This window comes from Mobula birostris, chromosome 20 (assembly GCF_030028105.1).
Source record: "Mobula birostris isolate sMobBir1 chromosome 20, sMobBir1.hap1, whole genome shotgun sequence".
In the NCBI taxonomy this organism is placed as follows: domain Eukaryota; kingdom Metazoa; phylum Chordata; class Chondrichthyes; order Myliobatiformes; family Myliobatidae; genus Mobula; species Mobula birostris.
The window spans coordinates 37463614-37486140 of NC_092389.1; positions in this window are offsets into that span (position 1 = coordinate 37463614).

Here is a 22527-nt window from a genome sequence, read left to right on the forward strand (position 1 = left end):
ACAAAAAAGTTAATTTCTCAGTGAATAGAATGCTTTCACATAAATGTCGTTTCCATATCAATTGTACTCAAAAGTCCTGACTGCAAACCTAATAGAAACAGCTTTGGTTAACTTTCGACATGACTATGAGTAGTTTGAAAGTTGTTTCATGGCTGTACACATCAACACAAAAAAGTTGTTATCTCAGTGCATGCAATGCTTAGACAATACAAATAGTATACATTTCAATTTTACACCAAAGCACTTACTGCAAACCTAATGTAAACACTTTAGGTTAACTTCCCACATGATTCTGAGATGTCTGAAAGTTGTTTCATACCTGTGCACATAAAGACAAAAAAGTTGATTTCTCAGTGAATAGAATGCTTTGACATAAATGTAGTTTCCATTTCAATTGTACTCAAAAGTCCTGACTGCAAACCTAATGCAAAACACCTTAGGTTAACTTTCCACATGATTATGAGTAGCTTGAAAGTTGTTTCATGGCTGTACACATCTACACAAAAAAGTTGCTATCTCAGTGCATACAATGCTTAGACAATACAAATAGTATACATTTCAATTTTACACCAAAGCACTTACTGCAAACCTAATGGAAACACTTTAGGTTAACTTCCCACATGATTCTGAGATGTCTGAAAGTTGTTTCATGCCTGTGCACATAAAGACAAAAAAGTTGATTTCTCAGTGAATAGAATGCTTTGACATAAATGTAGTTTCCATTTCAAGTGCACTCAAAAGTCCTGACTGCAAACCTAATGGAAACACCTTAGGTTAACTTTCCACATGATTATTAGTAGTTTGAAAGTTGTTTCATGGCTGTACACTTCAACACAAAAAAGTTGTTATCTCAGTGCATGCAATGCTTAGACAATACAAATAGTATACATTTCAATTTTACACCAAAGCACTTCCTGCAAACCTAATGGAAACAACTGAGATTAACTTCCCACATGATTCTGAGATGTCTGAAAGTTGTTTCATACCTGTGCACATAAAGACAAAAAAGTTGATTTCTCAGTGAATAGAATGCTTTCACATAAATGCAGTTTCCATTTCAATTGTACTCAAAAGTCCTGACGGCAAACCTAATGGAAACACCTGAGGTGAACTTTCCACGTGATTATGAGCAGTTTGAAAGTTGTTTCGTGGCTGTACACATCAGCACAAAAAAGTTGTTATCTCAGTGCATGTAATGCTTAGACAATACAAATAGTATACATTTCAATTTTACACCAAAGCACTTACTGCAAACCTAATGGAAACACCTTAGGTTAACTTCCCACATTATTCTGAGATGTCTGAAAGTTGTTTCATACCTGTGCACATAAAGACAAAAAAGTTGATTTCTCAGTGAATAGAATGCTTTCACATAAATGTCGATTCCATTTCAATTGTACTCAAAAGTCCTGACTGCAAACCTAATAGAAACAGCTTTGGTTAACTTTCGACATGACTATGAGTAGTTTGAAAGTTGTTTCATGGCTGTACACATCAACACAAAAAAGTTGTTATCTCAGTGCATGCAATGCTTAGGCAATACATATAGTATACATTTCAATTTTACACCAAAGCACTTACTGCAAACCTAATGTAAACACTTTAGGTTAACTACCCACATGATTCTGAGATGTCTGAAAGTTGTTTCATACCTGTGCACATAAAGACAAAAAAATTATTTCTCAGTGAATAGAATGCTTTGACATAAATGTAGTTTCCATTTCAATTGTACTCAAAAGTCCTGACTGCAAAGCTAATGCAAAACACCTTAGGTTAACTTTCCACATGATTATGAGTAGCTTGAAAGTTGTTTCATGGCTGTACACATCTACACAAAAAAGTTGCTATCTCAGTGCATACAATGCTTAGACAATACAAATAGTATACATTTCAATTTTACACCAAAGCACTTACTGCAAACCTAATGGAAACACTTTAGGTTAACTTCCCACATGATTCTGAGATGCCTGAAAGTTGTTTCATACCTGTGCACATAAAGACAAAAAAGTTGATTTCACAGTGAATGGAATGCTTTGACATAAATGTAGTTTCCATTTCAATTGTACTCAAAAGTCCTGACTGCAAACCTAATGGAAACAGCTTAGGTTAACTTTCCACATGATTATGAGTAGTTTGAAAGTTGTTTCATGGCTGTACACATCAACACAAAAAAGTTGTTATCTCAGTGCATGCAATGCTTAGACAATACAAATAGTATACATTTCAATTTTACATCAAAGCACTTACGGCAAACCTAATGGAAACAACTTAGATTAACTTCCCACATGATTTTGAGATGTCTGAAAGTTGTTTCATACCTGTGCACATAAAGACAAAAAAGTTGATTTCTCAGTGAATGGAATGCTTTGACATAAATGTAGTTTCCATTTCAATTGTACTCAAAAGTCCTGACTGCAAACCTAATGGAAACAGCTTTGGTTAACTTTCCACATGATTATGAGTAGTTTGAAAGTTGTTTCATGGCTGTACACATCAACACAAAAAAGTTGTTATCTCAGTGCATGCAATGCTTAGACAATACAAATAGTATACATTTCAATTTTACATCAAAGCACTTACGGCAAACCTAATCGAAGCACTTTAGGTTAACTTCCCACAGGATTCTGAGATGTATGAAAGTTGTTTCATACCTGTGCACATAAAGACAAAAAAGTTGATTTCTAAGTGAATAGAATGCTTTGACATAAATGTAGTTTCCATTTCAATTGTACTCAAAAGTCCTGACGGCAAACCTAATGGAAACACCTTAGGTGAACTTTCCACGTGATTATGAGCAGTTTGAAAGTTGTTTCGTGGCTGTACACATCAACACAAAAAAGTTGTTATCTCAGTGCATGTAATGCTTAGACAATACAAATAGTATACATTTCAATTTTACACCAAAGCACTTACTGCAAACCTAATGGAAACACCTTAGGTTAGCTTCCCACATTATTCTGAGATGTCTGAAAGTTGTTTCATACTTGTGCACATAAAGGCAAAAAAGTTGATTTCTCAGTGAATAGAATGCTTTGACATAAATGTAGTTTCCATTTCAATTGTACTCAAAAGTCCTGACTGCAAACCTAATAGAAACAGCTTTGGTTAACTTTCGACATGACTATGAGTAGTTTGAAAGTTGTTTCATGGCTGTACACATCAACACAAAAAAGTTGTTATCTCAGTGCATGTAATGCTTAGACAATACAAATAGTATACATTTCAATTTTACACCAAAGGACTTACTGCAAACCTAATGGAAACACTTTAGGTTAACTTCCCACATGATTCTGAGATGTCTGAAAGTTGTTTCATACCTGTGCACATAAAGACAAAAAAGTTGATTTCTAAGTGAATACAATGCTTTGACATAAATGTAGTTTCCATTTCAATTGTACTCAAAAATCCTGACGGCAAACCTAATGGAAACACCTTAGGTGAACTTTCCACGTGATTATGAGCAGTTTGAAAGTTGTTTCGTGGCTGTACACATCAACACAAAAAAGTTGTTATCTCAGTGCATGTAATGCTTAGACAATACAAATAGTATACATTTCAATTTTACACCAAAGCACTTACTGCAAACCTAATGGAAACACCTTAGGTTAACTTCCCACATTATTCTGAGATGTCTGAAAGTTGTTTCATACTTGTGCACATAAAGGCAAAAAAGTTGATTTCTCAGTGAATAGAATGCTTTGACATAAATGTAGTTTCCATTTCAATTGTACTCAAAAGTCCTGACTGCAAACCTAATAGAAACAGCTTTGGTTAACTTTCGACATGACTATGAGTAGTTTGAAAGTTGTTTCATGGCTGTACACATCCACACAAAAAAGTTGTTATCTCAGTGCATGCAATGCTTAGACAATACAAATAGTATACATTTCAATTTTACACCAAAGCACTTACTGCAAACCTAATGTAAACACTTTAGGTTAACTTCCCACATGATTCTGAGATGTCTGAAAGTTGTTTCATACCTGTGCACATAAAGACAAAAAAGTTGATTTCTCAGTGAACAGAATGCTTTCACATAAATGTCGTTTCCATTTCAATTGTACTCAAAAGTCCTGACTGCAAACCTAATGGAAACAGCTTAGGTTAACTTTCCACATGATTATGAGTAGTTTGAAAGTTGTTTCATGGCTGTACACATCAACACAAAAAAGTTGTTATCTCAGTGCATGCAATGCTTAGACAATACAAATAGTATACACTTCAATTTTACATCAAAGCACTTACGGCAAACCTAATCGAAGCACTTTAGGTTAACTTCCCACAGGATTCTGAGATGTATGAAAGTTGTTTCATACCTGTGCACATAAAGACAAAAAAGTTGATTTCTAAGTGAATAGAATGCTTTGACATAAATGTAGTTTCCATTTCAATTGTACTCAAAAGTCCTGACGGCAAACCTAATGGAAACACCTTAGGTGAACTTTCCACGTGATTATGAGCAGTTTGAAAGTTGTTTCGTGGCTGTACACATCAACACAAAAAAGTTGTTATCTCAGTGCATGTAATGCTTAGACAATACAAATAGTATACATTTCAATTTTACACCAAAGCACTTACTGCAAACCTAATGGAAACACCTTAGGTTAGCTTCCCACATTATTCTGAGATGTCTGAAAGTTGTTTCATACTTGTGCACATAAAGGCAAAAAAGTTGATTTCTCAGTGAATAGAATGCTTTGACATAAATGTAGTTTCCATTTCAATTGTACTCAAAAGTCCTGACTGCAAACCTAATAGAAACAGCTTTGGTTAACTTTCGACATGACTATGAGTAGTTTGAAAGTTGTTTCATGGCTGTACACATCAACACAAAAAAGTTGTTATCTCAGTGCATGTAATGCTTAGACAATACAAATAGTATACATTTCAATTTTACACCAAAGGACTTACTGCAAACCTAATGGAAACACTTTAGGTTAACTTCCCACATGATTCTGAGATGTCTGAAAGTTGTTTCATACCTGTGCACATAAAGACAAAAAAGTTGATTTCTAAGTGAATACAATGCTTTGACATAAATGTAGTTTCCATTTCAATTGTACTCAAAAATCCTGACGGCAAACCTAATGGAAACACCTTAGGTGAACTTTCCACGTGATTATGAGCAGTTTGAAAGTTGTTTCGTGGCTGTACACATCAACACAAAAAAGTTGTTATCTCAGTGCATGTAATGCTTAGACAATACAAATAGTATACATTTCAATTTTACACCAAAGCACTTACTGCAAACCTAATGGAAACACCTTAGGTTAACTTCCCACATTATTCTGAGATGTCTGAAAGTTGTTTCATACTTGTGCACATAAAGGCAAAAAAGTTGATTTCTCAGTGAATAGAATGCTTTGACATAAATGTAGTTTCCATTTCAATTGTACTCAAAAGTCCTGACTGCAAACCTAATAGAAACAGCTTTGGTTAACTTTCGACATGACTATGAGTAGTTTGAAAGTTGTTTCATGGCTGTACACATCCACACAAAAAAGTTGTTATCTGAGTGCATGCAATGCTTAGACAATACAAATAGTATACATTTCAATTTTACACCAAAGCACTTACTGCAAACCTAATGTAAACACTTTAGGTTAACTTCCCACATGATTCTGAGATGTCTGAAAGTTGTTTCATACCTGTGCACATAAAGACAAAAAAGTTGATTTCTCAGTGAACAGAATGCTTTCACATAAATGTCGTTTCCATTTCAATTGTACTCAAAAGTCCTGACTGCAAACCTAATGGAAACAGCTTAGGTTAACTTTCCACATGATTATGAGTAGTTTGAAAGTTGTTTCATGGCTGTACACATCAACACAAAAAAGTTGTTATCTCAGTGCATGCAATGCTTAGACAATACAAATAGTATACATTTCAATTTTACATCAAAGCACTTACGGCAAACCTAATCGAAACACTTTAGGTTAACTTCCCACAGGATTCTGAGATGTATGAAAGTTGTTTCATACCTGTGCACATAAAGACAAAAAAGTTGATTTCTAAGTGAATAGAATGCTTTGACATAAATGTAGTTTCCATTTGAATTGTACTCAAAAGTCCTGACTGCAAACCTAATGGAAACACCTTAGGTTAACTTTCCACATGATTATTTGTAGTTTGAAAGTTGTTTCATGGCTGTACACTTGAACACAAAAAAGTTGTTATCTCAGTGCATGCAATGCTTAGACAATACAAGTAGTATACATTTCAATTTTACACCAAAGCACTTACTGCAAACCTAATGGAAACAACTTAGATTAACTTCCCACATGATTCTGAGATGTCTGAAAGTTGTTTCATACCTGTGCACATAAAGACAAAAAAGTTGATTTCTCAGTGAATAGAATGCTTTGACATAACTGTAGTTTCCATTTCGATTGTACTCAAAAGTCCTGACTGCAAACCTAATGGTAGCACCTCAGGTTAGCTTTCCACGTGATTATGAGTAGTTTGAAAGTTGTTTCATGGCTGTACACATCAACACAAAAAAGTTGTTATCTCAGTGCATGCAATGCTTGGACAATACAAGTAGTATACATTTCAATTTTACACCAAAGGACTTACTACAAAACTAATGGAAACAACTTAGATTAACTTCCCACATGACTCTGAGGTGTCTGAAAGTTGTTTCATACCTGTGCACATAAAGACAAAAAAGTTGATTTCTCAGTCAATGGAATGCTTTGACATAAATGTACTTTCCATTTCAATTGTACTCAAAAGTCCTGACTGCAAACCTAATGGAAACACCTTAGGTTAACTTTCCACATGATTATGAGTAGTTTGAAAGTTGTTTCATGGCTGTACACATCAACACAAAAATGTTGTTATCTCAGTGCATGCAATGCTTAGACAATACAAATAGTATACATTTCAATTTTACACCAAAGCACTTACTGCAAACCTAATGTAAACACTTCAGGTTAACTTCCCACATGATTCTGAGATGTCTGAAAGTTGTTTCATACCTGTGCACATAAAGACAAAAAAGTTGATTTCTCAGTGAATAGAATGCTTTCACATAAATGCAGTTTCCATTTCAATTGTACTCAAAAGTCCTGACGGCAAACCTAATGGAAACACCTGAGGTGAACTTTCCACGTGATTATGAGCAGTTTGAAAGTTGTTTCGTGGCTGTACACATCAACACAAAAAAGTTGTTATCTCAGTGCATGTAATGCTTAGACAATACAAATAGTATACATTTCAATTTTACACCAAAGCACTTACTGCAAACCTAATGGAAACACCTTAGGTTAACTTCCCACATTATTCTGAGATGTCTGAAAGTTGTTTCATACCTGTGCACATAAAGACAAAAAAGTTGATTTCTCAGTGAATAGAATGCTTTCACATAAATGTCGATTCCATTTCAATTGTACTCAAAAGTCCTGACTGCAAACCTAATAGAAACAGCTTTGGTTAACTTTCGACATGACTATGAGTAGTTTGAAAGTTGTTTCATGGCTGTACACATCAACACAAAAAAGTTGTTATCTCAGTGCATGCAATGCTTAGGCAATACATATAGTATACATTTCAATTTTACACCAAAGCACTTACTGCAAACCTAATGTAAACACTTTAGGTTAACTACCCACATGATTCTGAGATGTCTGAAAGTTGTTTCATACCTGTGCACATAAAGACAAAAAAGTTGATTTCTCAGTGAATAGAATGCTTTGACATAAATGTAGTTTCCATTTCAATTGTACTCAAAAGTCCTGACTGCAAAGCTAATGCAAAACACCTTAGGTAAACTTTCCACATGATTATGAGTAGCTTGAAAGTTGTTTCATGGCTGTACACATCTACACAAAAAAGTTGCTATCTCAGTGCATACAATGCTTAGACAATACAAATAGTATACATTTCAATTTTACACCAAAGCACTTACTGCAAACCTAATGGAAACACTTTAGGTTAACTTCCCACATGATTCTGAGATGTCTGAAAGTTGTTTCATACCTGTGCACATAAAGACAAAAAAGTTGATTTCACAGTGAATGGAATGCTTTGACATAAATGTAGTTTCCATTTCAATTGTACTCAAAAGTCCTGACTGCAAACCTAATGGAAACAGCTTAGGTTAACTTTCCACATGATTATGAGTAGTTTGAAAGTTGTTTCATGGCTGTACACATCAACACAAAAAAGTTGTTATCTCAGTGCATGCAATGCTTAGACAATACAAATAGTATACATTTCAATTTTACATCAAAGCACTTACGGCAAACCTAATGGAAACAACTTAGATTAACTTCCCACATGATTTTGAGATGTCTGAAAGTTGTTTCATACCTGTGCACATAAAGACAAAAAAGTTGATTTCTAAGTGAATAGAATGCTTTGACATAAATGTAGTTTCCATTTCAATTGTACTCAAAAGACCTGACGGCAAACCTAATGGAAACACCTTAGGTGAACTTTCCACGTGATTATGAGCAGTTTGAAAGTTGTTTCGTGGCTGTACACATCAACACAAAAAAGTTTGTTATCTCAGTGCATGTAATGCTTAGACAATACAAATAGTATACATTTCAATTTTACACCAAAGCACTTACTGCAAACCTAATGGAAACACCTTAGGTTAGCTTCCCACATTATTCTGAGATGTCTGAAAGTTGTTTCATACTTGTGCACATAAAGGCAAAAAAGTTGATTTCTCAGTGAATAGAATGCTTTGACATAAATGTAGTTTCCATTTCAATTGTACTCAAAAGTCCTGACTGCAAACCTAATAGAAACAGCTTTGGTTAACTTTCGACATGACTATGAGTAGTTTGAAAGTTGTTTCATGGCTGTACACATCAACTCAAAAAAGTTGTTATCTCAGTGCATGCAATGCTTAGACAATACAAATAGTATACATTTCAATTTTACACCAAAGGACTTACTGCAAACCTAATGGAAACACTTTAGGTTAACTTCCCACATGATTCTGAGATGTCTGAAAGTTGTTTCATGCCTGTGCACATAAAGACAAAAAAGTTGATTTCTCAGTGAATAGAATGCTTTGACATAAATGTAGTTTCCATTTCAATTGCACTCAAAAGTCCTGACTGCAAACCTAATGGAAACACCTTAGGTTAACTTTCCACATGATTATTAGTAGTTTGAAAGTTGTTTCATGGCTGTACACTTCAACACAAAAAAGTTGTTATCTCAGTGCATGCAATGCTTAGACAATACAAATAGTATACATTTCAATTTTACACCAAAGCACTTACTGCAAACCTAATGGAAACACTTTAGGTTAACTTCCCACATGATTCTGAGATGTCTGAAAGTTGTTTCATACCTGTGCACATAAAGACAAAAAAGTTGATTTCTCAGTGAATAGAATGCTTTGACATAACTGTAGTTTCCATTTCGATTGTACTCAAAAGTCCTGACTGCAAACCTAATGGTAGCACCTCAGGTTAGCTTTCCACGTGATTATGAGTAGTTTGAAAGTTGTTTCATGGCTGTACACATCAACACAAAAAAGTTGTTATCTCAGTGCATGCAATGCTTGGACAATACAAGTAGTATACATTTCAATTTTACACCAAAGGACTTACTACAAAACTAATGGAAACAACTTAGATTAACTTCCCACATGACTCTGAGGTGTCTGAAAGTTGTTTCATACCTGTGCACATAAAGACAAAAAAGTTGATTTCTCAGTCAATGGAATGCTTTGACATAAATGTACTTTCCATTTCAATTGTACTCAAAAGTCCTGACTGCAAACCTAATGGAAACACCTTAGGTTAACTTTCCACATGATTATGAGTAGTTTAAAAGTTGTTTCATGGCTGTACACATCAACACAAAAATGTTGTTATCTCAGTGCATGCAATGCTTAGACAATACAAATAGTATACATTTCAATTTTACACCAAAGCACTTACTGCAAACCTAATGTAAACACTTCAGGTTAACTTCCCACATGATTCTGAGATGTCTGAAAGTTGTTTCATACCTGTGCACATAAAGACAAAAAAGTTGATTTCTCAGTGAATAGAATGCTTTCACATAAATGCAGTTTCCATTTCAATTGTACTCAAAAGTCCTGACGGCAAACCTAATGGAAACACCTGAGGTGAACTTTCCACGTGATTATGAGCAGTTTGAAAGTTGTTTCGTGGCTGTACACATCAACACAAAAAAGTTGTTATCTCAGTGCATGTAATGCTTAGACAATACAAATAGTATACATTTCAATTTTACACCAAAGCACTTACTGCAAACCTAATGGAAACACCTTAGGTTAACTTCCCACATTATTCTGAGATGTCTGAAAGTTGTTTCATACCTGTGCACATAAAGACAAAAAAGTTGATTTCTCAGTGAATAGAATGCTTTCACATAAATGTCGATTCCATTTCAATTGTACTCAAAAGTCCTGACTGCAAACCTAATAGAAACAGCTTTGGTTAACTTTCGACATGACTATGAGTAGTTTGAAAGTTGTTTCATGGCTGTACACATCAACACAAAAAAGTTGTTATCTCAGTGCATGCAATGCTTAGGCAATACATATAGTATACATTTCAATTTTACACCAAAGCACTTACTGCAAACCTAATGTAAACACTTTAGGTTAACTACCCACATGATTCTGAGATGTCTGAAAGTTGTTTCATACCTGTGCACATAAAGACAAAAAAGTTGATTTCTCAGTGAATAGAATGCTTTGACATAAATGTAGTTTCCATTTCAATTGTACTCAAAAGTCCTGACTGCAAAGCTAATGCAAAACACCTTAGGTTAACTTTCCACATGATTATGAGTAGCTTGAAAGTTGTTTCATGGCTGTACACATCTACACAAAAAAGTTGCTATCTCAGTGCATACAATGCTTAGACAATACAAATAGTATACATTTCAATTTTACACCAAAGCACTTACTGCAAACCTAATGGAAACACTTTAGGTTAACTTCCCACATGATTCCGAGATGTCTGAAAGTTGTTTCATACCTGTGCACATAAAGACAAAAAAGTTGATTTCTCAGTGAATAGAATGCTTTCACATAAATGTCGATTCCATTTCAATTGTACTCAAAAGTCCTGACTGCAAACCTAATAGAAACAGCTTTGGTTAACTTTCGACATGACTATGAGTAGTTTGAAAGTTGTTTCATGGCTGTACACATCAACACAAAAAAGTTGTTATCTCAGTGCATGCAATGCTTAGGCAATACATATAGTATACATTTCAATTTTACACCAAAGCACTTACTGCAAACCTAATGTAAACACTTTAGGTTAACTACCCACATGATTCTGAGATGTCTGAAAGTTGTTTCATACCTGTGCACATAAAGACAAAAAAGTTGATTTCTCAGTGAATAGAATGCTTTGACATAACTGTAGTTTCCATTTCGATTGTACTCAAAAGTCCTGACTGCAAACCTAATGGTAGCACCTCAGGTTAGCTTTCCACGTGATTATGAGTAGTTTGAAAGTTGTTTCATGGCTGTACACATCAACACAAAAAAGTTGTTATCTCAGTGCATGCAATGCTTGGACAATACAAGTAGTATACATTTCAATTTTACACCAAAGGACTTACTACAAAACTAATGGAAACAACTTAGATTAACTTCCCACATGACTCTGAGGTGTCTGAAAGTTGTTTCATACCTGTGCACATAAAGACAAAAAAGTTGATTTCTCAGTGAATAGAATGCTTTGACATAAATGTACTTTCCATTTCAATTGTACTCAAAAGTCCTGACGGCAAACCTAATGGAAACACCTGAGGTGAACTTTCCACGTGATTATGAGCAGTTTGAAAGTTGTTTCGTGGCTGTACACATCAACACAAAAAAGTTGTTATCTCAGTGCATGTAATGCTTAGACAATACAAATAGTATACATTTCAATTTTACACCAAAGCACTTACTGCAAACCTAATGGAAACACCTTAGGTTAACTTCCCACATTATTCTGAGATGTCTGAAAGTTGTTTCATACCTGTGCACATAAAGACAAAAAAGTTGATTTCTCAGTGAATAGAATGCTTTCACATAAATGTCGATTCCATTTCAATTGTACTCAAAAGTCCTGACTGCAAACCTAATAGAAACAGCTTTGGCTAACTTTCGACATGACTATGAGTAGTTTGAAAGTTGTTTCATGGCTGTACACATCAACACAAAAAAGTTGTTATCTCAGTGCATGCAATGCTTAGGCAATACATATAGTATACATTTCAATTTTACACCAAAGCACTTACTGCAAACCTAATGTAAACACTTTAGGTTAACTACCCACATGATTCTGAGATGTCTGAAAGTTGTTTCATACCTGTGCACATAAAGACAAAAAAGTTGATTTCTCAGTGAATAGAATGCTTTGACATAAATGTAGTTTCCATTTCAATTGTACTCAAAAGTCCTGACTGCAAAGCTAATGCAAAACACCTTAGGTTAACTTTCCACATGATTATGAGTAGCTTGAAAGTTGTTTCATGGCTGTACACATCTACACAAAAAAGTTGCTATCTCAGTGCATACAATGCTTAGACAATACAAATAGTATACATTTCAATTTTACACCAAAGCACTTACTGCAAACCTAATGGAAACACTTTAGGTTAACTTCCCACATGATTCCGAGATGTCTGAAAGTTGTTTCATACCTGTGCACATAAAGACAAAAAAGTTGATTTCTCAGTGAATAGAATGCTTTCACATAAATGTCGATTCCATTTCAATTGTACTCAAAAGTCCTGACTGCAAACCTAATAGAAACAGCTTTGGTTAACTTTCGACATGACTATGAGTAGTTTGAAAGTTGTTTCATGGCTGTACACATCAACACAAAAAAGTTGTTATCTCAGTGCATGCAATGCTTAGGCAATACATATAGTATACATTTCAATTTTACACCAAAGCACTTACTGCAAACCTAATGTAAACACTTTAGGTTAACTACCCACATGATTCTGAGATGTCTGAAAGTTGTTTCATACCTGTGCACATAAAGACAAAAAAGTTGATTTCTCAGTGAATAGAATGCTTTGACATAAATGTAGTTTCCATTTCAATTGTACTCAAAAGTCCTGACTGCAAAGCTAATGCAAAACACCTTAGGTTAACTTTCCACATGATTATGAGTAGCTTGAAAGTTGTTTCATGGCTGTACACATCTACACAAAAAAGTTGCTATCTCAGTGCATACAATGCTTAGACAATACAAATAGTATACATTTCAATTTTACACCAAAGCACTTACTGCAAACCTAATGGAAACACTTTAGGTTAACTTCCCACATGATTCTGAGATGTCTGAAAGTTGTTTCATACCTGTGCACATAAAGACAAAAAAGTTGATTTCACAGTGAATGGAATGCTTTGACATAAATGTAGTTTCCATTTCAATTGTACTCAAAAGTCCTGACTGCAAACCTAATGGAAACAGCTTAGGTTAACTTTCCACATGATTATGAGTAGTTTGAAAGTTGTTTCATGGCTGTACACATCAACACAAAAAAGTTGTTATCTCAGTGCATGCAATGCTTAGACAATACAAATAGTATACATTTCAATTTTACATCAAAGCACTTACGGCAAACCTAATGGAAACAACTTAGATTAACTTCCCACATGATTTTGAGATGTCTGAAAGTTGTTTCATACCTGTGCACATAAAGACAAAAAAGTTGATTTCTCAGTGAATGGAATGCTTTGACATAAATGTAGTTTCCATTTCAATTGTACTCAAAAGTCCTGACGGCAAACCTAATGGAAACACCTTAGGTGAACTTTCCACGTGATTATGAGCAGTTTGAAAGTTGTTTCGTGGCTGTACACATCAACACAAAAAAGTTGTTATCTCAGTGCATGTAATGCTTAGACAATACAAATAGTATACATTTCAATTTTACACCAAAGCACTTACTGCAAACCTAATGGAAACACCTTAGGTTAGCTTCCCACATTATTCTGAGATGTCTGAAAGTTGTTTCATACTTGTGCACATAAAGGCAAAAAAGTTGATTTCTCAGTGAATAGAATGCTTTGACATAAATGTAGTTTCCATTTCAATTGTACTCAAAAGTCCTGACTGCAAACCTAATAGAAACAGCTTTGGTTAACTTTCGACATGACTATGAGTAGTTTGAAAGTTGTTTCATGGCTGTACACATCAACACAAAAAAGTTGTTATCTCAGTGCATGCAATGCTTAGACAATACAAATAGTATACATTTCAATTTTACACCAAAGGACTTACTGCAAACCTAATGGAAACACTTTAGGTTAACTTCCCACATGATTCTGAGATGTCTGAAAGTTGTTTCATGCCTGTGCACATAAAGACAAAAAAGTTGATTTCTCAGTGAATAGAATGCTTTGACATAAATGTAGTTTCCATTTCAATTGCACTCAAAAGTCCTGACTGCAAACCTAATGGAAACACCTTAGGTTAACTTTCCACATGATTATTAGTAGTTTGAAAGTTGTTTCATGGCTGTACACTTCAACACAAAAAAGTTGTTATCTCAGTGCATGCAATGCTTAGACAATACAAATAGTATACATTTTAATTTTACACCAAAGCACTTCCTGCAAACCTAATGGAAACAACTTAGATTAACTTCCCACATGATTCTGAGATGTCTGAAAGTTGTTTCATACCTGTGCACATAAAGACAAAAAAGTTGATTTCACAGTGAATGGAATGCTTTGACATAAATGTAGTTTCCATTTCATTTGTACTCAAAAGTCCTGACTGCAAACCTAATGGAAACAGCTTAGGTTAACTTTCCACATGATTATGAGTAGTTTGAAAGTTGTTTCATGGCTGTACACATCAACACAAAAAAGTTGTTATCTCAGTGCATGCAATGCTTAGACAATACAAATAGTATACATTTCAATTTTACATCAAAGCACTTACGGCAAACCTAATCGAAACACTTTAGGTTAACTTCCCACATGATTCTGAGATGTATGAAAGTTGTTTCATACCTGTGCACATAAAGACAAAAAATTTGGTTTCTAAGTGAATAGAATGCTTTGACATAAATGTAGTTTCAATTTGAATTGTACTCAAAAGTCCTGACTGCAAACCTAATGGAAACACCTTAGGTTAACTTTCCACATGATTATTAGTAGTTTGAAAGTTGTTTCATGGCTGTACACTTCAACACAAAAAAGTTGTTATCTCAGTGCATGCAATGCTTAGACAATACAAATAGTATACATTTCAATTTTACACCAAAGCACTTACTGCAAACCTAATGGAAACAACTTAGATTAACTTCCCACATGATTCTGAGATGTCTGAAAGTTGTTTCATACCTGTGCACATAAAGACAAAAAAGTTGATTTCTCAGTGAATAGAATGCTTTGACATAACTGTAGTTTCCATTTCGATTGTACTCAAAAGTCCTGACTGCAAACCTAATGGAAGCACCTCAGGTTAGCTTTCCACGTGATTATGAGTAGTTTGAAAGTTGTTTCATGGCTGTACACATCAACACAAAAAAGTTGTTATCTCAGTGCATGCAATGCTTAGACAATACAAGTAGTATACATTTCAATTTTACACCAAAGGACTTACTACAAAACTAATGGAAACAACTTAGATTAACTTCCCACATGACTCTGAGGTGTCTGAAAGTTGTTTCATACCTGTGCACATAAAGACAAAAAAGTTGATTTCTCAGTGAATGGAATGCTTTGACATAAATGTACTTTCCATTTCAATTGTACTCAAAAGTCCTGACTGCAAACCTAATCGAAACACCTTAGGTTAACTTTCCACATGATTATGAGTAGTTTGAAAGTTGTTTCATGGCTGTACACATCAACACAAAAATGTTGTTATCTCAGTGCATGCAATGCTTAGACAATACAAATAGTATACATTTCAATTTTACTCCAAAGCACTTACTGCAAACCTAATGTAAACACTTCAGGTTAACTTCCCACATGATTCTGAGTTGTCTGAAAGTTGTTTCATACCTGTGCACATAAAGACAAAAAAGTTGATTTCTAAGTGAATAGAATGCTTTCACATAAATGTAGTTTCCATTTCAATTGTACTCAAAAATCCTGACGGCAAACCTAATGGAAACACCTTAGGTGAACTTTCCACGTGATTATGAGCAGTTTGAAAGTTGTTTCGTGGCTGTACACATCAACACAAAAAAGTTGTTATCTCAGTGCATGTAATGCTTAGACAATACAAATAGTATACATTTCAATTTTACACCAAAGCACTTACTGCAAACCTAATGGAAACACTTTAGGTTAACTTCCCACATTATTCTGAGATGTCTGAAAGTTGTTTCATACTTGTGCACATAAAGGCAAAAAAGTTGATTTCTCAGTGAATAGAATGCTTTGACATAAATGTAGTTTCCATTTCAATTGCACTCAAAAGTCCTGACTGCAAACCTAATGGAAACAGCTTAGGTTAACTTTCCACATGATTATTAGTAGTTTGAAAGTTGTTTCATGGCTGTACACTTCAACACAAAAAAGTTGTTATCTCAGTGCATGCAATGCTTAGACAATACAAATAGTATACATTTCAATTTTACACCAAAGCACTTACTGCAAACCTAATGGAAACACTTTAGGTTAACTTCCCACATGATTCTGAGATGTCTGAAAGTTGTTTCATGCCTGTGCACATAAAGACAAAAAAGTTGATTTCTCAGTGAATAGAATGCTTTGCCATAAATGTAGTTTCCATTTCAATTGCACTCAAAAGTCCTGACTGCAAACCTAATGGAAACACCTTAGGTTAACTTTCCACATGATTATTAGTAGTTTGAAAGTTGTTTCATGGCTGTACACTTCAACACAAAAAAGTTGTTATCTCAGTGCATGCAATGCTTAGACAATACAAATAGTATACATTTCAATTTTACACCAAAGCACTTCCTGCAAACCTAATGGAAACAACTTAGATTAACTTCCCACATGATTTTGAGATGTCTGAAAGTTGTTTCATACCTGTGCACATAAAGACAAAAAAGTTGATTTCTAAGTTAATACAATGCTTTGACATAAATGTAGTTTCCATTTCAATTGTACTCAAAAATCCTGACGGCAAACCTAATGCAAACACCTTAGGTGAACTTTCCACGTGATTATGAGCAGTTTGAAAGTTGTTTCGTGGCTGTACACATCAACACAAAAAAGTTGTTATCTCAGTGCATGTAATGCTTAGACAATACAAATAGTATACATTTCAATTTTACACCAAAGCACTTACTGCAAACCTAATGGAAACACCTTAGGTTAACTTCCCACATTATTCTGAGATGTCTGAAAGTTGTTTCATACTTGTGCACATAAAGGCAAAAAAGTTGATTTCTCAGTGAATAGAATGCTTTGACATAAATGTAGTTTCCATTTCAATTGTACTCAAAAGTCCTGACTGCAAACCTAATAGAAACAGCTTTGGTTAACTTTCGACATGACTATGAGTAGTTTGAAAGTTGTTTCATGGCTGTACACATCCACACAAAAAAGTTGTTATCTCAGTGCATGCAATGCTTAGACAATACAAATAGTATACATTTCAATTTTACACCAAAGCACTTACTGCAAACCTAATGTAAACACTTTAGGTTAACTTCCCACATGATTCTGAGATGTCTGAAAGTTGTTTCATACCTGTGCACATAAAGACAAAAAAGTTGATTTCTCAGTGAACAGAATGCTTTCACATAAATGTCGTTTCCATTTCAATTGTACTCAAAAGTCCTGACTGCAAACCTAATGGAAACAGCTTAGGTTAACTTTCCACATGATTATGAGTAGTTTGAAAGTTGTTTCATGGCTGTACACATCAACACAAAAAAGTTGTTATCTCAGTGCATGCAATGCTTAGACAATACAAATAGTATACATTTCAATTTTACATCAAAGCACTTACGGCAAACCTAATCGAAACACTTTAGGTTAACTTCCCACAGGATTCTGAGATGTATGAAAGTTGTTTCATACCTGTGCACATAAAGACAAAAAAGTTGATTTCTAAGTGAATAGAATGCTTTGACATAAATGTAGTTTCCATTTGAATTTGTAGTCAAAAGTCCTGACTGCAAACCTAATGGAAACACCTTAGGTTAACTTTCCACATGATTATTAGTAGTTTGAAAGTTGTTTCATGGCTGTACACTTGAACACAAAAAAGTTGTTATCTCAGTGCAAGCAATGCTTAGACAATACAAATAGTATACATTTCAATTTTACACCAAAGCACTTACTGCAAACCTAATGGAAACAACTTAGATTAACTTCCCACATGATTCTGAGATGTCTGAAAGTTGTTTCATACCTGTGCACATAAAGACAAAAAAGTTGATTTCTCAGTGAATAGAATGCTTTGACATAACTGTAGTTTCCATTTCGATTGTACTCAAAAGTCCTGACTGCAAACCTAATGGGAGCACCTCAGGTTAGCTTTCCACGTGATTATGAGTAGTTTGAAAGTTGTTTCATGGCTGTACACATCAACACAAAAAAGTTGTTATCTCAGTGCATGCAATGCTTGGACAATACAAGTAGTATACATTTCAATTTTACACCAAAGGACTTACTACAAAACTAATGGAAACAACTTAGATTAACTTCCCACATGACTCTGAGGTGTCTGAAAGTTGTTTCATACCTGTGCACATAAAGACAAAAAAGTTGATTTCTCAGTCAATGGAATGCTTTGACATAAATGTACTTTCCATTTCAATTGTACTCAAAAGTCCTGACTGCAAACCTAATGGAAACACCTTAGGTTAACTTTCCACATGATTATGAGTAGTTTAAAAGTTGTTTCATGGCTCTACACATCAACACAAAAATGTTGTTATCTCAGTGCATGCAATGCTTAGACAATACAAATAGTATACATTTCAATTTTACACCAAAGCACTTACTGCAAACCTAATGTAAACACTTCAGGTTAACTACCCACATGATTCTGAGATGTCTGAAAGTTGTTTCATACCTGTGCACATAAAGACAAAAAAGTTGATTTCTCAGTGAATAGAATGCTTTGACATAAATGTAGTTTCCATTTCAATTGTACTCAAATGTCCTGACTGCAAAGCTAATGCAAAACACCTTAGGTTAACTTTCCACATGATTATGAGTAGCTTGAAAGTTGTTTCATGGCTGTACACATCTACACAAAAAAGTTGCTATCTCAGTGCATACAATGCTTAGACAATACAAATAGTATACATTTGAATTTTACACCAAAGCACTTACTGCAAACCTAATGGAAACACTTTAGGTTAACTTCCCACATGATTCTGAGATGTCTGAAAGTTGTTTCATACCTGTGCACATAAAGACAAAAAAGTTGATTTCACAGTGAATGGAATGCTTTGACATAAATGTAGTTTCCATTTCAATTGTACTCAAAAGTCCTGACTGCAAACCTAATGGAAACAGCTTAGGTTAACTTTCCACATGATTATGAGTAGTTTGAAAGTTGTTTCATGGCTGTACACATCAACACAAAAAAGTTGTTATCTCAGTGCATGCAATGCTTAGACAATACAAATAGTATACATTTCAATTTTACATCAAAGCACTTACGGCAAACCTAATGGAAACAACTTAGATTAACTTCCCACATGATTTTGAGATGTCTGAAAGTTGTTTCATACCTGTGCACATAAAGACAAAAAAGTTGATTTCTCAGTGAATGGAATGCTTTGACATAAATGTAGTTTCCATTTCAATTGTACTCAAAAGTCCTGACTGCAAACCTAATGGAAACAGCTTTGGTTAACTTTCCACATGATTATGAGTAGTTTGAAAGTTGTTTCATGGCTGTACACATCAACACAAAAAAGTTGTTATCTCAGTGCATGCAATGCTTAGACAATACAAATAGTATACATTTCAATTTTACATCAAAGCACTTACGGCAAACCTAATCGAAGCACTTTAGGTTAACTTCCCACAGGATTCTGAGATGTATGAAAGTTGTTTCATACCTGTGCACATAAAGACAAAAAAGTTGATTTCTAAGTGAATAGAATGCTTTGACATAAATGTAGTTTCCATTTCAATTGTACTCAAAAGTCCTGACGGCAAACCTAATGGAAACACCTTAGGTGAACTTTCCACGTGATTATGAGCAGTTTGAAAGTTGTTTCGTGGCTGTACACATCAACACAAAAAAGTTGTTATCTCAGTGCATGTAATGCTTAGACAATACAAATAGTATACATTTCAATTTTACACCAAAGCACTTACTGCAAACCTAATGGAAACACCTTAGGTTAGCTTCCCACATTATTCTGAGATGTCTGAAAGTTGTTTCATACTTGTGCACATAAAGGCAAAAAAGTTGATTTCTCAGTGAATAGAATGCTTTGACATAAATGTAGTTTCCATTTCAATTGTACTCAAAAGTCCTGACTGCAAACCTAATAGAAACAGCTTTGGTTAACTTTCGACATGACTATGAGTAGTTTGAAAGTTGTTTCATGGCTGTACACATCAACACAAAAAAGTTGTTATCTCAGTGCATGCAATGCTTAGACAATACAAATAGTATACATTTCAATTTTACACCAAAGGACTTACTGCAAACCTAATGGAAACACTTTAGGTTAACTTCCCACATGATTCTGAGATGTCTGAAAGTTGTTTCATGCCTGTGCACATAAAGACAAAAAAGTTGATTTCTCAGTGAATAGAATGCTTTGACATAAATGTAGTTTCCATTTCAATTGCACTCAAAAGTCCTGACTGCAAACCTAATGGAAACACCTTAGGTTAACTTTCCACATGATTATTAGTAGTTTGAAAGTTGTTTCATGGCTGTACACTTCAACACAAAAAAGTTGTTATCTCAGTGCATGCAATGCTTAGACAATACAAATAGTATACATTTTAATTTTACACCAAAGCACTTCCTGCAAACCTAATGGAAACAACTTAGATTAACTTCCCACATGATTCTGAGATGTCTGAAAGTTGTTTCATACCTGTGCACATAAAGACAAAAAAGTTGATTTCACAGTGAATGGAATGCTTTGACATAAATGTAGTTTCCATTTCATTTGTACTCAAAAGTCCTGACTGCAAACCTAATGGAAACAGCTTAGGTTAACTTTCCACATGATTATGAGTAGTTTGAAAGTTGTTTCATGGCTGTACACATCAACACAAAAAAGTTGTTATCTCAGTGCATGCAATGCTTAGACAATACAAATAGTATACATTTCAATTTTACATCAAAGCACTTACGGCAAACCTAATCGAAACACTTTAGGTTAACTTCCCACATGATTCTGAGATGTATGAAAGTTGTTTCATACCTGTGCACATAAAGACAAAAAAGTTGATTTCTCAGTGAATGGAATGCTTTGACATAAATGTACTTTCCATTTCAATTGTACTCAAAAGTCCTGACTGCAAACCTAATCGAAACACCTTAGGTTAACTTTCCACATGATTATGAGTAGTTTGAAAGTTGTTTCATGGCTGTACACATCAACACAAAAATGTTGTTATCTCAGTGCATGCAATGCTTAGACAATACAAATAGTATACATTTCAATTTTACTCCAAAGCACTTACTGCAAACCTAATGTAAACACTTCAGGTTAACTTCCCACATGATTCTGAGTTGTCTGAAAGTTGTTTCATACCTGTGCACATAAAGACAAAAAAGTTGATTTCTCAGTGAATAGAATGCTTTCACATAAATGCAGTTTCCATTTGAATTGTACTCAAAAGTCCTGACGGCAAACCTAATGGAAACACCTTAGGTGAACTTTCCACGTGATTATGAGCAGTTTGAAAGTTGTTTCGTGGCTGTACACATCAACACAAAAAAGTTGTTATCTCAGTGCATGTAATGCTTAGACAATACAAATAGTATACATTTCAATTTTACACCAAAGCACTTACTGCAAACCTAATGGAAACACTTTAGGTTAACTTCCCACATGATTCTGAGATGTCTGAAAGTTGTTTCATGCCTGTGCACATAAAGACAAAAAAGTTGATTTCTCAGTGAATAGAATGCTTTGCCATAAATGTAGTTTCCATTTCAATTGCACTCAAAAGTCCTGACTGCAAACCTAATGGAAACACCTTAGGTTAACTTTCCACATGATTATTAGTAGTTTGAATGTTGTTTCATGGCTGTACACTTCAACACAAAAAAGTTGTTATCTCAGTGCATGCAATGCTTAGACAATACAAATAGTATACATTTCAATTTTACACCAAAGCACTTCCTGCAAACCTAATGGAAACAACTTAGATTAACTTCCCACATGATTTTGAGATGTCTGAAAGTTGTTTCATACCTGTGCACATAAAGACAAAAAAGTTGATTTCTAAGTTAATACAATGCTTTGACATAAATGTAGTTTCCATTTCAATTGTACTCAAAAATCCTGACGGCAAACCTAATGCAAACACCTTAGGTGAACTTTCCACGTGATTATGAGCAGTTTGAAAGTTGTTTCGTGGCTGTACACATCAACACAAAAAAGTTGTTATCTCAGTGCATGTAATGCTTAGACAAT